This window comes from Petaurus breviceps, unplaced genomic scaffold (genome assembly GCF_028583685.1).
Source record: "Petaurus breviceps papuanus isolate PSGF00001 unplaced genomic scaffold, PetGlider_PUasm1.0 90895, whole genome shotgun sequence".
Lineage (NCBI taxonomy): Eukaryota > Metazoa > Chordata > Mammalia > Diprotodontia > Petauridae > Petaurus > Petaurus breviceps.
In genome coordinates this window covers 35,221,994-35,235,052 of record NW_027187372.1, presented here as the reverse complement: position 1 = coordinate 35,235,052, position 13,059 = coordinate 35,221,994, and positions in this window count along the sequence as shown.

Genomic DNA, 13,059 nt, shown 5'->3' with positions numbered 1-13,059 from the left:
ACAGATATTCATAGTTTAACTGCCCCCCACAAGGAGCCCAATGCATTGTCTCTTATACTAGGGCTTCCGTATGTGGAACTCAGTGCCTATGATTTTGTCTGCCACTTAACTGTGATTAGCCGGAAGCAATCTGCTTAAAGCTTAAGCGTCAACTTATCACTTTGTTAACTGTGCATTCGTTTTCAAGAGGATGGTTAACTTTAATTGGAATGGGGTATTGAATAATGTGGCAACAGGTTCTGTGACATGTGGAAGCCAGAAGGGGAGAGGCCTTCACCATCAGATGCTGTGATGGGATAGGAAGGAGCTAACTAAAATTCTGGGAACAGCTAATTACTAGCAATTACCCAGAGGTGGGGCTAGGGACTCCCCTTTGGAAATCCCTGTGTCTGTTGGTGCTTAGATCACCCTATTCACAGAGGGGGGAAAGGCCTAGAAGAGCCACATCCTCAGCCCCAGAGAAGATTGCCTCAGGTCAGTCTTTCTGGTGGCCAGACAAATTACAAATCATAGAATCTGGTTGGAAAGAACCTCAGAGGCAACCTAGCCCAATCTGTAACTCAACAAGAAATTACTCTGCATGGAGTAAATACTTACATAAATGTTAGGTGTTGCTGTTCTTTTCCTTACATCAAGCCCCCATTTGTACAGATGTAACATTCACCTGACATTTCTGACTCTGCCTTCTGGAGCCAAGCAAAACCAATCTATTCCTTCTTTCACATGGGACAACCCATAAAGTCCTCTGTTTGACATTTAAAGCCCTTCACAGCCTGGCCCTAACCTACCTTTTCAGCCTTTATTACACATTATTCTCCTTCATAAACTCCATGGTCCAGCCAAACTGGCCTCTTTGTTCACAAATAACACTCTGTGTTTTTGCAGCAGCTGCGCACTGGGCTTGGAATGCATGGCCTCCTCATCTCTGCCTCCCAGAATCCCTGGCCTTTTGTAAGATCAGCTCAAGCTTCATGCTCTACCTGAAACCATTCCTGATCTTCCCAGCTCCTGGTGGACTACTCACCAAAATCACTTTATGTCTACTTATATTTATGATATAAAGATAGGGATAGATAGAGATATATGTATGTTCACACACATATCTCTATTATCTATCTATCTCTCTAGCTATCTACCTCTGTCTCTATCTCTCCATATCTATATCTATATCTATCATCTATCTATCTATCTATCTATCTATCTATCTATCTATCTATCTATCTATCTATCTATCTATCTATCTATCCATCTATCTATCTACTTATGTGTCTCCGTCTCTAAAATGTAAGCTCCTTGAGGGCAGAATGTGTTTCATTTTTGTCCTCGTGTTAATATTACCTAGAACAAAGTAGGTGCTTGATAAATGCTTATTGACTGGTTGGTTGATTGATGGGTTGAAAGGGACTCAAAGATTAGGTAGGAAGAGGTTGTTTATTGTCAATGACTTCTAGGGTCCCTTGCAACTCTAGCACCCTTTGACTCTATACCTTAGAGTAGATTTCATCCTACCCTTCTCATTTTAGGGTGAGGAAATTGGGGGCCAGAGAGTAGAAGTGAACTGTCCCAAGTCCCATCATGGCAGAACCAGGATGGGAACCCAGGTCCAGTGATCTAGTTATTCTCTTGCTCTATAGACTTCCTTCCCAGGGTTCTCTTTACTGTCATCTCAAGAACAGTTCACCTCCTACTGGTGAGGTAAGAATTGAAAGTAGGGATGCTGCTGAGAGGGTAAAATTGTATGCAGGACACATTTTTCAGCTTAATATGCACTAACACCTTCTTAACTCTAAACAGTCAACAAAACAATAAATCAAACCCAATTTGTAGTAAACAGAGGTATAAATGCCACATTAGAGTTTTGAAAGGCAGAGATCATAGGATGCTAGATTTGGGGCTAGAAAGGGTCTAAGAAGAGAACTTGTCCATTGTTATCCTTTTATGGATGAGGAAATTGAGGTCCAGAGAGGGTAAGTAATTTACCCAAAGATATCAATGTCAGGACTAGGATTTGAACCTATGACTTCAAATCCAGTACAATTTCCAATCAATGCTACATATGGCCTCCTGGATGGGATACATTAAAACATGGGGCTTAGCATGTGCCCTGGAAGAGTGGGACCCACATAAACTCCCATCATGTCTGGCACCACTCAGAGCACAAGACAGTAGCAGCTCATTGAATATTTATTAACTGGCCAGCTCCCACTCAGAAACAATTTTGCTCATTTTGCTCTCCCTTTATGGGACCCACTCTCACAAAAGGCCCACATGGCCTTTCATAAATTATTCTGCTCTTTACCAAACTCTGCTCTTCCCCTCTGGGCCTTGGCCCATCACCCAACTCCATGCACATGATTAACACTGGCGACCTGGAGTGGAGAGAGCACCAGCACCACGCTGACTGTTTAGGGTTTCACCAGATAAAGCATTCCTAAATAGAGATTCACCCACTGGGGAAGCAGCAGCTGCCAGAGATAACTGTGCTTTTCAGATGTCAGCAGGTCTGGGGCTCTGTTCCTCCCTATTCACTGGCCCAAGGACACGGAATTATATTACAGTCGCCTTGCACCCTGCTGAGCTGAAATCTTGGCCCTCTTTTCACCTGGCTAATCTGGAAGCCTAGAGGAGGGGAAGGGCACAGAGCTCCCCTCCGATCTACCTTCCCAACCCAGGCTGTTTTTGTCTTCCCTGGCTCCCACTCCAGTCCAACACTTGCTTGCCTGAATCTCAGCTGAAGACTGGGTCTCTTTACTCTTCCTTCAGGTAATCAACCCAGCTGGGAATACACGAGGCCTTCACAGACAGAGGGATTTACTGTTTGTTGTTAGACTATTAACAAGCACAGGCTGTTAATGCTCTCTGATTGATTTCTAGATGTCTTTCCTTCTGGGCTGTTAAGAACTCCCTTTGCTGTGGAGGCCAGAGTTGGGAAACAAAGTGCTTCATCACAGCAGCTGCTAGAAAAGCCAGAGGAATTTGTGAAGTGAATGCACAGTGGACTTGAATGTGGCACAGGACTTGTACAACAGCCTTCTAAATCACATCTTCCAAGGGATATCTATCTCTACTGGCTTAAGGATGGTGACTTACAGAACCATATATTCGAGAGTTAGGAGGGGCCTCCATCAATAACCATTTATTAGACGGATAATTTACTAAGATGCTTTATCTTAATAAAACAGCTAGGTGGCCCAGTGGATAGAGTTCTGGACTTGGAGTGAGAAAGACCTGAGTTTGAATCCTGCCTTAGACACTATTAGTTGTGGGACCACAGGCAAATGACTTACCCTCATTCAGTTTCAGTTTCCTCATCTGTAAAAGTGAATAATAGGGTTGTTGTGAAGATCAAATGATACTATATATAATGAGAGAGAAAGACACAGAGAGAGACAGACAGACAAACAGAGGGAGGAGAGACAGAGATAGAGAGACACAGAGAGAGAGAGAGACAGACAGAGGGAGGAGAGAGAGACAGAGAGTAAGCACTGTATAGATATTAAAATTTATATAAATTCTAGCTATTATCATTATTATTGTTTACTCTGTGCTAAGTACTTGCATTATAAATACAAGCAAGTAGAGTTGTCCTTGACCTCAAGGAGCTTAAATTAATGGGGGAAGAAAACACATAAAAGGGACAAAAAAGGAGAGGGGAGAAGGGGCAAATAGGAGCATGGCTGGAGACCTGAGCCTGGGCAAGATAAGGTACAAGTTTCCCTCTTGGAGTCAAGGTTAGGATCCAAGATTCTGGTGGGATAGTAGTGATGCTGGTCAAAGAACAGATGTCATAGGGAAGAGGTATAGACCCTCCTGATGTGCCAGGCACTCTGAAGTCCGAGGTCCCAAAGAAAAAGCAAAAGACAGCCCCTGCCCCCTAGGAATTTTCATTCTAATAAGGAAGACAACACATGTACAAATAGGTACATAAATATAATTGTTGTTCATCCTTCATTTTCAAAGAGGACCAATGACATCACAGGGTGATATCTTAACTTGTACAAGAATTAGATCTAAGTGAGGCAATGCTGCATAAACCTCACTGTCTTCCAGAGTCATTGAAGGCCAGTGGCAAGACAACAATGACCCAGAATGCAGGGGCTGATTTTGGTGTCTTCTATATCTGAGCAGGCTCTAAGTGCCCCACAAAGACTATTTCAAGTCACCTTCATGGCCATTGGAACAAATCATTCTCATCCATCCATTCTACCAGAGGAAGACCTCACATCCTTGGGGTAGACACCCTCTTAACTCACCAATCACACCCTCAATGTGGTTCAGCCCATCTTCCAAGACAGCTTTACCAGTGTGTGGCTGCTGTTCATGCTACAACTTTTTGGAGCCACAGGTGAGAGCTGGGTTACAGATGGACATCAACTGTGGATAAGTAACTCTGAAAAATTCTCTGCAAGCCCTCCTACCAGAGGTAACAGTCCTCCCTGAACACCCTACTGGATTATATGTCATATACAGATTATAAATAAGGTAATGTTAGAATGAAAGGCACTCAGAGCTAAGGAAGCCAAGAGAAGTCTCCTGAAGGAAGGATCATTTGAGTGAATCTTGAAGGAAGCTGGACATTCTAAGAAAAGAATATGAGAAGGGTTGGGCATTTTAGGCATGGAAAATGGAAAATAAAAAGGGATGGAGATGGTAGATGGAACACCAGATGAGAAACTAGTGCAGGTGAACCTTGGAGGGAAGTAATTCGTTTGTTTAGCCATTTTTCAGTCGTGTCTGACTCTTCAAGACCCCATTTGGGGTTTTTTGGCAGAGATACAACAGTGGGTTGCCGTTTCCTTCTCCAACTCATTTTACAGATGAGGAAACACAGGCAAAGTCACACAGATAGTAAGAATCTGAGGCCATATTTGAACCCAGGAAGATGAGTTTTCCTGACTCCAGGCTTGCTACACGGCCTAGTGTCTTGTAAAGTGCTTAGAAGATTAGAAATATAGGAGGGGGCATGTTGTGAGGAACTTTAGCAAGGATGCCTTCTATAAAATTGGTAACAAGTGTTCATATAGGCCCTGCTTGAGGATGTCCAATGAGGGCATGTGTGTGGGGGAAGGGGTTTCTAACTCAGGGCTCTAATTCATTCCAAAAGATTTCCACATTCTCGTGACTAGGTCTTCCAGGAACTTCCTGCCTGCTTACCTCAGTTCCTACCCACCCCAAAACACTATAAAGGCAGGCCCAGGCCCCAGGATGATAAAGGTCATAGATTTAGATTTGGAGGGGACTTTGAAGGTTTTCTTGCTCAACAGCCTCATTTTAATAGTCAGGAAGATGAGGCCCAGATCCATGAAGTGACTGTATAGGATCATAGTTCTAGAGTGGGGATGACCCTTAAAACTCATCTAACCCATCCCCTTCATTTTATGGATGAAAAAACTGAGGTTTGAAGAGGTGAACTAATTTGTCCAAAGTCATCCAGATAGCAAAATGGAAGAACAAGGACTTGAAACCAGGTCCTCTGCCTCCAAATCCAGCTCTCTTCACACTGTACATACTAAGGGAGATTTGAACTTGGTACCCCATGAGAGTATGAACAGAAGCTTTGATCAGTATAAATTTAATTCAATAAATATTTATTGGATTTCTACAAGGTGACCAGAAGGTAGTAGGGAAGGCAAGATAACTTCAATTTCAGTGGTCAAAAGTCTCCGAATCCCAGAGCAGGTCATATCCACCCAAAGAAACTGTGGAATTTTCTCAGAAGATTTTATAAGAAAATGGGAGCAGGTATTTCTCTAAGATCTATAGCTAGTCTAGTAGTCAGAAGACCCAGGTTCCAGTGTCTGCTGTAATAGTAACTACATGTATGACATTAGACAAGTAATTTACCTTCTCTGAACCTCTTTTCTTAATGTTATAATAAGGATTACCCATTGGTGAGTTAAGTAGATTCTACTCCAAGCATATGAAGACTTCCTCTGGAAGAATGGGCTGATGAGAACAATTCGTTTCATTGATCATGATGGCTACTAAAGCAGGCACTATGAAGAGTTAGGGCTTGGTCAGACTCTGAAGATGCCAAGGTCATCCCTTGTATCCTGGGTGATTATCAGTTGTTTTGACTTCTGTCCTGTCACTGGACTCAGATGACTCTGAAAGGGAGAGGGAGACTGATGACTGAAATTCTGCCTCACTTAAATCCAATTCACATGAAAGTTAAGACATCTCCCATGATGTCAGTGATCCTCTTCAAAAACAAAAGACAAATGATGTCAATAAGGATTGCAATCTTTCTCTCCCTAGTTGATGGCTCTTAGAGATTTAGTGAAATGACTCAAGTACTTTTAATGATTCTGCCCATTTGGGGGTGGGGAAGGAGAAGTGGAAGGACAATTGGAGAGGAATTGATGTCACTAGACCTTTAGTGACCTTTAGTCACTAGAACTAACATGAAATATTGATGCAAATCAACAACACAAGTGGGAATAAGAGAATCACAAATGGTCATAAGCCACCGTGAGCCAATGTGGACTCGGAGAGAAAGATCAGCTTGCAAAAGTCAATAAGAAATGGTTCCTCTCACTCCCTTAAGGATTTATTGTATGTAAATCCTGGTACTGTGAGGAACAGGATACAGAAGAAGGCTTGGAGAACAGAGGTACTTTTGTACAGAGTTGCATTTTTAAACCATAAATACATCCTGAGTGTTCATTCTTCATAGGTCAATTGTCAGAGAGCTGGTCCCCTGGGAAATGAAATTAGTACTATCTTCTAAAGACTTAGAGGACTAGCAGAACTTCTGAGTGATGGAAGATTGAGTGGTATTAGAGAAAAAAAACCCACTACCTGTTGAGACATGACAAGAGTTTGAAGAAATAGAATTTCAGAGAATAACGATGGGGAGCAGAGACTTGTGATACCTGCTGTAAGCAGCTGGAGGAAAGAGTTGCCATAAATTCACAGTTCTATGGATAGACAGAGGCAAGTGTCAATTTGGAGGAGCAAAACTCAACCAACCCCTTTGATACACCCCTGCTGGACCCCTACATCAGTAGAGTACTCTAAAAGTCACCGAGACTATCTAGGCCTCTTTAATAGGTGGAATTGTTTTGGTTTTTTTATTTTAATCTGCTCCAATATAAGTCCTATTTGTTTCTGGGAACTTGTAACTGCTTAATTTTGAGCTTTGTGAGCCTCTGGGCTTTTATGGAGAACTAGTGACTCTTGGGAGGCAGAAGACAAAGAGGTTCCAAGGTGGGCTTGGGAGAGACAGTAAGCCAGAAATAGGAGAAATCTCCCAAAGTATTCCCCAGATCTCTTATTTTAGGAGGGTGCCTCTGACACAAGTCTTATATTGTAAATTGAGGAAGATAAATTAGATGTTCTGTAAGGTCCCTTCCAGGTCTATGAAGTCCCTGTATTTAGGTAAAGCCTTGGGGACACAGAAAGATTACTTGCATGTTTTTTCAAGATCTTTTCCATTACTGGAATTCTTCAGTTATTCAAAAGATTGAGTATTTTGTAAGAAATGTAGCCATAATCCATATTTTGTATTAAAGAGGGACTTCCAGTCCATATATACAGATCCTCTACTGTTTTGAATGTCTCACAAATTCTAAAGGAACATTTGGGGATGTTTACCCCCAATCAGACCCTCTGAGACTTCAACCACCCCTATTTATCTTTAGCCTTAAGTGAGAAGAGGTGGCAGGTTCTATAAGCAATGTGGTTAAAGCAACCACAGAAGGGCTGGGCCACTGCATCAGGGAAGACTGCTGAAAAATTTACCATCGTGCTGTTGCTTTCAGAGCTGAAAGTTCAGAAAGGAAAAATTGACAAGCGTTGCCCAATGGGAGAGGGAGAAAAAAACCTACTCACTTTATGGTTGCTTTTTAATTCATTCCCAATTCAAAGCTGATAATGGAAATGCACTTATGCAGTTTGCTTTCCTCTACATATGGAGAGAGCATAGTTTTGAATCCCAAAAAACCCAGACCGCCTACAAAAGCAAAGCAAATTGAGATGTGAGTCCTCCTTCCTTTCTTCTGTTCCCCAAGTTTCCTGGGCCCAGCAGCTCCAATGGAAACAGAAGAAAAAGCAAACTCCAATAGCTGTTTCAGTGTTAAACTATATAATAGAAGCCCTCCTACTGTCTTAATGTTCACATTCAATGTGATAATTGGTAAGCATGGAATTCAATTTCGCTTCTCCCCTGGGAAGTGCAATGAGCAAGCCATCAGGATGTGTTACTCTGGGTACAGATATGGGGAAAGGGAGGGAGGATGAGGAAGAGGCGAGAGAGACTACCTGTGACCATCATATCTCGCCTAGTTTTTATTGGGTACCTCCAAAATTATTCCCTTGTCTCTTGACCCAGTCCTTCCAACCTGACTCCCCACATTTTAGGATATGGGAAAACACAAGGGTGAGTCCTTTTTCCCTGGAGTTTTTGCTGACTATAATCATATTCTGAGACACAGGTTAATGAGTTTCTGAAACTTTCTGCCTTTCTACTTTCTCTCTTCTGAAGCCTTGGGAAAGAAGTTGCCTTCTTCTCACTTGTCTTTGAAATCTGAACACTCCCTCTCTTCAGAATTTCTCTGGGACTTTCCCATTTCTGAGAATTTGGAACATAGCTAAATTCTACAGACTAAAGTAGGCAGGGGTGGGGAAGGGATTATTTTCCCAAAGGATGTTGGACTAATCTACAGGAAACCTGACACCAGTAAAAGTGTCCAGAGTTCAAGTTACTGCTGCTACCTCATTTGTGGGAATGTTTGATTATATTAACAAACATCTACTAAAGGCATCCTATGCCCAGAGAATTGTTTAAACTCTGGGGAAGATACAATATTTGGAGAAGACAATGTCCCTTCTCTTTAGGGGATTTCAGTCCAGTAGGAGACCCCAGGATTCCCTTGAAAACTAGACTGAGATTCCTAACTCATTTATTAAACCATAAAGTTAATAAATCTTTCAGATGATCTAGGAGGTACATGAATTCGAGGCAGGAAACATCTAATAAGCATAATATACATATATATTATATATAAATAAATATATGTATATATATGTTGGTTTCCAATCCCAGGTCTATTTACTAGCTATGTGGTCTTGTCTAAGCCAAGGTTTCACTTTTCTTACCTCTTAAATGAATGAGTAGAATGATGGACAGAAGGGTAAATGGGTGGGCTTATCACCTCTTCCAAGACCACTTTGGGACTTCTTTATCTTCTTTATAGATATAAAGTATATAAACAAGGAATTGGATCAAACATTAACCATTCTCAGCATCCAACTACAAATGACATCTTTTCCCAACTATATCCTTGGTATAAGTATGGATAGAGTCTTGACTACCAATTAACTATTAAGTCTACAGCATGAGAAAAAGGTGATGGGAACACAGCCTTTAAGAATTTATTCACCCATTAGGGAAGGACACCCTTCCTTTTGAGATTTACTTTTCCTCAATTTGAGGCTCTTCACAATCAGTATACACCCATCACAGTTCCATCCAGCTGCTCTCTCTCTCCCTCTCTGGCCACCATTTTCCACGTCTACTCACTTTCATATGTGCAGCTACTCACCCACCATTGTCTTCCACCTGTCTCCTTCTTTATACCCTGCATGAATGCTGGCTTTTCCCTCTAGCTATTTATCATCACCCCAGTCCCTACCCTCAAGATTTCCATTCTCCTTTTGAACTAGATATGCTAGGCTCCTGCATAGGCTCCTGGGAAATAGCATTTGAAGACTTCTCCCCAAAGAATGAGGTCCTCATTCCCAAAGTATTCAGGAAACAAGTCATTCTGGACCGGTTCTCTACATACAGTTAATACATCATAAACGTATAAAAGATGTGCAGTGAGGTCAGAGTGGGAAAAGATCATATGAACTAGGGAGATTAGGAAAGACTTCCTGGAGGAGATAACATTTCAGTTGGACTTTAAGGTGACTTTAAAGAATGAGATTTCACTGGAGGTAGTAAGACTGGGGGAATTTGGGGAATAGCTTTTATTTGTATAGCTTTAAGGTTTACAAAGCACCTTATATCCATTATTGCATACCCACAATACTTCTGTGAGGTCTATAGCACAAGTATAATTATTACCATTTGACAGTCAAAGAAACAGGCTCAGAGAGTTGAGGCAATAGGCTGAAATAGGTTAAGTATTTTTTCCTAAATTATAGGGTCATAGATTATAAAAGTTGGAAAGGAACTTGGAAATTATATATCCACCCATTTACCCATCTGTCTGTCATTCTGCTCATTCATTTAAGAGGTAAGAAAAGTGAAGCCTTGGGGCAGCCAGGTGGCGCAGTAAGAGCACCGGCCCCAGCTGGGGAGACCCAGGATCGGTTCCGGCCTCAGACACTTGGCACCCACACAAAATAACTGGCCGTGTAAACTTGAGCAAGTTACTTAACCCCAATTGCTTAAAAAAAAAAAAGAAAGAAAAGTGAAGCCTTGGCTTAGACAAGGCCACGTAGCTAGTAAATAGAACTGGGATTGGAACCCAATTCCAAATCAATCTTCTTTCCTCTCCACTACTCTCCCTATGTCCCACAACCTCAGTCCCCAAAGGGCAGTCCTTTGGTGGTGTTCCTAAAGTTGGCCAGTTGAAGTACAAGAGGATTTAAAAAAAAATCTGTTCCTGACACAGGGACCTGGGTCCTTTAGGCAGTTGCTGCAGGGGACACTGGGGCTCTCTTGGAAGAGGGACCTTGCTTATTAACATCATAACTCAAGCAAGTTGCTTGGAGTCAGTGCACATGGAAAATTGCATTCTATAAAGTGTTGAAGCTGCAAAGTCACCAGCTGAGTCGATAGACTTTTATTTTAACGATGTTTGTGATCAATATTTAAAGAGGATTGACCGAGCCTGCCTCCTGGTGCACCTCTCTTTTTCCAGCTGTTTGTGAAAGATAAAAAAAGAAAAAAATTACTCAGAGGATGCAATACATTGAGTTAAGGAGGAGTGTGTGCTGGTTTGGGGTATACAAGCACATTAGAATGAAAGGGAGTGGCAATAAAGGGAGAGCACCACAAAAAGCATTAGCACTGGATGATAATGAGTTCTGGGGCCTCACGTGCTCAGTCTCTCAGGAGCTTCATCACTTAACACTCACAGAATCAAAGAATGGTGGACCTGGCAGGGAACTTAATGATCATATATTCCAAGCTGCTCATTTTACAGAAGAGGAAACTGAGGACCCAAGAAGAAACATAACTTGCCTAAGGCCACAAAGCTAATAATCAGCAGAGTCAAGGACTTGAACACAGAAATTCTGAATTCAAGTCCCATGATTTTTCTACTATGCTGTGTTGCCTCGACACCATATAACTTTTACAGACAAAGATGTGAATTAGAAAGATTTTTTTAAGGTGGGATTGTTTGACTTCTCTTGGAGATTGGTTTTATTTGCTTCTTGATTTGCTTTTTGCTTTAAGTAAATGCTTAGGTCTTTGCCTGGATGTAATTTGCCTTTGAAATTTTCAGTGTTCAGGCAACAAACAATCATGAAATGGATCCAACATGGTGGCTGTTGTGTTAGGTATTGGATATGCTAAGGTAAAAATGAAACACTAGGGGTGGCTAGGTGGCACAGAGAATAGACCACTGGCCCTGGAGTCAGGAGGACCTGAGTTCAAATCTGGCCTCAGACACTTAACACAAAAACTAGCTGTGTGACCTTGGGCAAGTCACTTAACCCCAATTGCCCTACCTTCCCCCCTCCAAAGAGCAAATAAATAAATTGATTAAACAGTCTCTGCTCTCAAGGAACCTACATTTTATAGCAGGAAACAATATAGACATTCAAAAGTACACACACAAAAAATTCAAAGTAAATACAAGGTAATTTGAGGAAGTACCAATAGCTTGGGTTATCAGAAGAGGTCTCGTGTAGTACTGTTGAACTTTTACAAACCTAATGGTCCTTTTCTTTTTTTTAAAGTAATATTTTATTTTTCCCAATTGCATGTAGAAACAATTTTTAACACTTTTTTTATTTTTAGTTCGAAATTTCTACTCTTCCTCCTCTTTCCCCTTCCTGAGACAGTAAACAATTTAAGTTATACATGTGTAATCATTCAAAACATACTTTCATATTAGTCATGCTACAAAAGAAAACATGGACAAAAAAGTAAAGAAAGTTTTGAAACGTATGTTTGAATCTGCATTTAGACGACAGCAAACTTTTCTCTGGAGATGGAGAAAAGCTAGCAGGCCACCATTGCAAAGGCCTGGGGTTGGAAGATGCAATGTCACATAAGGAGCAACTATGTTAGTTTAGCTAGGCTATCACTGGAGTAAGGTGTCCTGACAACAAATGTGATGGTCAATAGACAGAACTGATGGCTGATTCATGAACTTTCAGTACTTCAATTCAACAAGCACACAAGCATTCGCTTGGCACTGTCCCTCCGAGGCCCTCTTCCTTTTTCTTTCTGTATCTGGTATATATATATATAACTGGTATATGATGAGGTCTCACTGGTGACCTCATCAACTCACATGGGGTTACCTGCTATTTCTTTGCAGATCTATTTCTCTAGCCTTGGTTTCTCCTGAGGGAGCCATCACCAGTTGTCTTGTCCTTTGTCTTTTCACTGACCTCCGATGACTGGAGGAGAGAGTGAGCCTGATGACTTGGCACAGTCCTGCCTCACTTAAATCCAGTCCACTTGCAAGTTAAGCCATCCCTCTCCTGATGTCATTGGTCCTCTTCAAGAATGAAGGATGAACAACAACACCATCACCAGTTGCTCCTGAGCTCTAGTCAGGCGTCTACAACTGCCTACTGGATGTTTCAGACTGGATGTACCATCAGCATCTCAAACTCATGTCCAAAACAGAACTCATTATTTTCTCCCCCAAATTGCCCCTCTTCTAGGCTTCCCTGTTTCTATTGAGTGTTCTCAATTCTTCCTCATCCCACATAAGCGATCAGTTGCCAAATCTTGGAATTTCTATATACATAATATCCGGGGAGAGGAAAGGGGTGGTGGCACAGTGAATAGAGCAATGGCCCTAGAGTCAGGAGGACCTGAGTTCAAATCCGGCCTCAGACACTTGATATACTTCCTAGTCGTGTGAC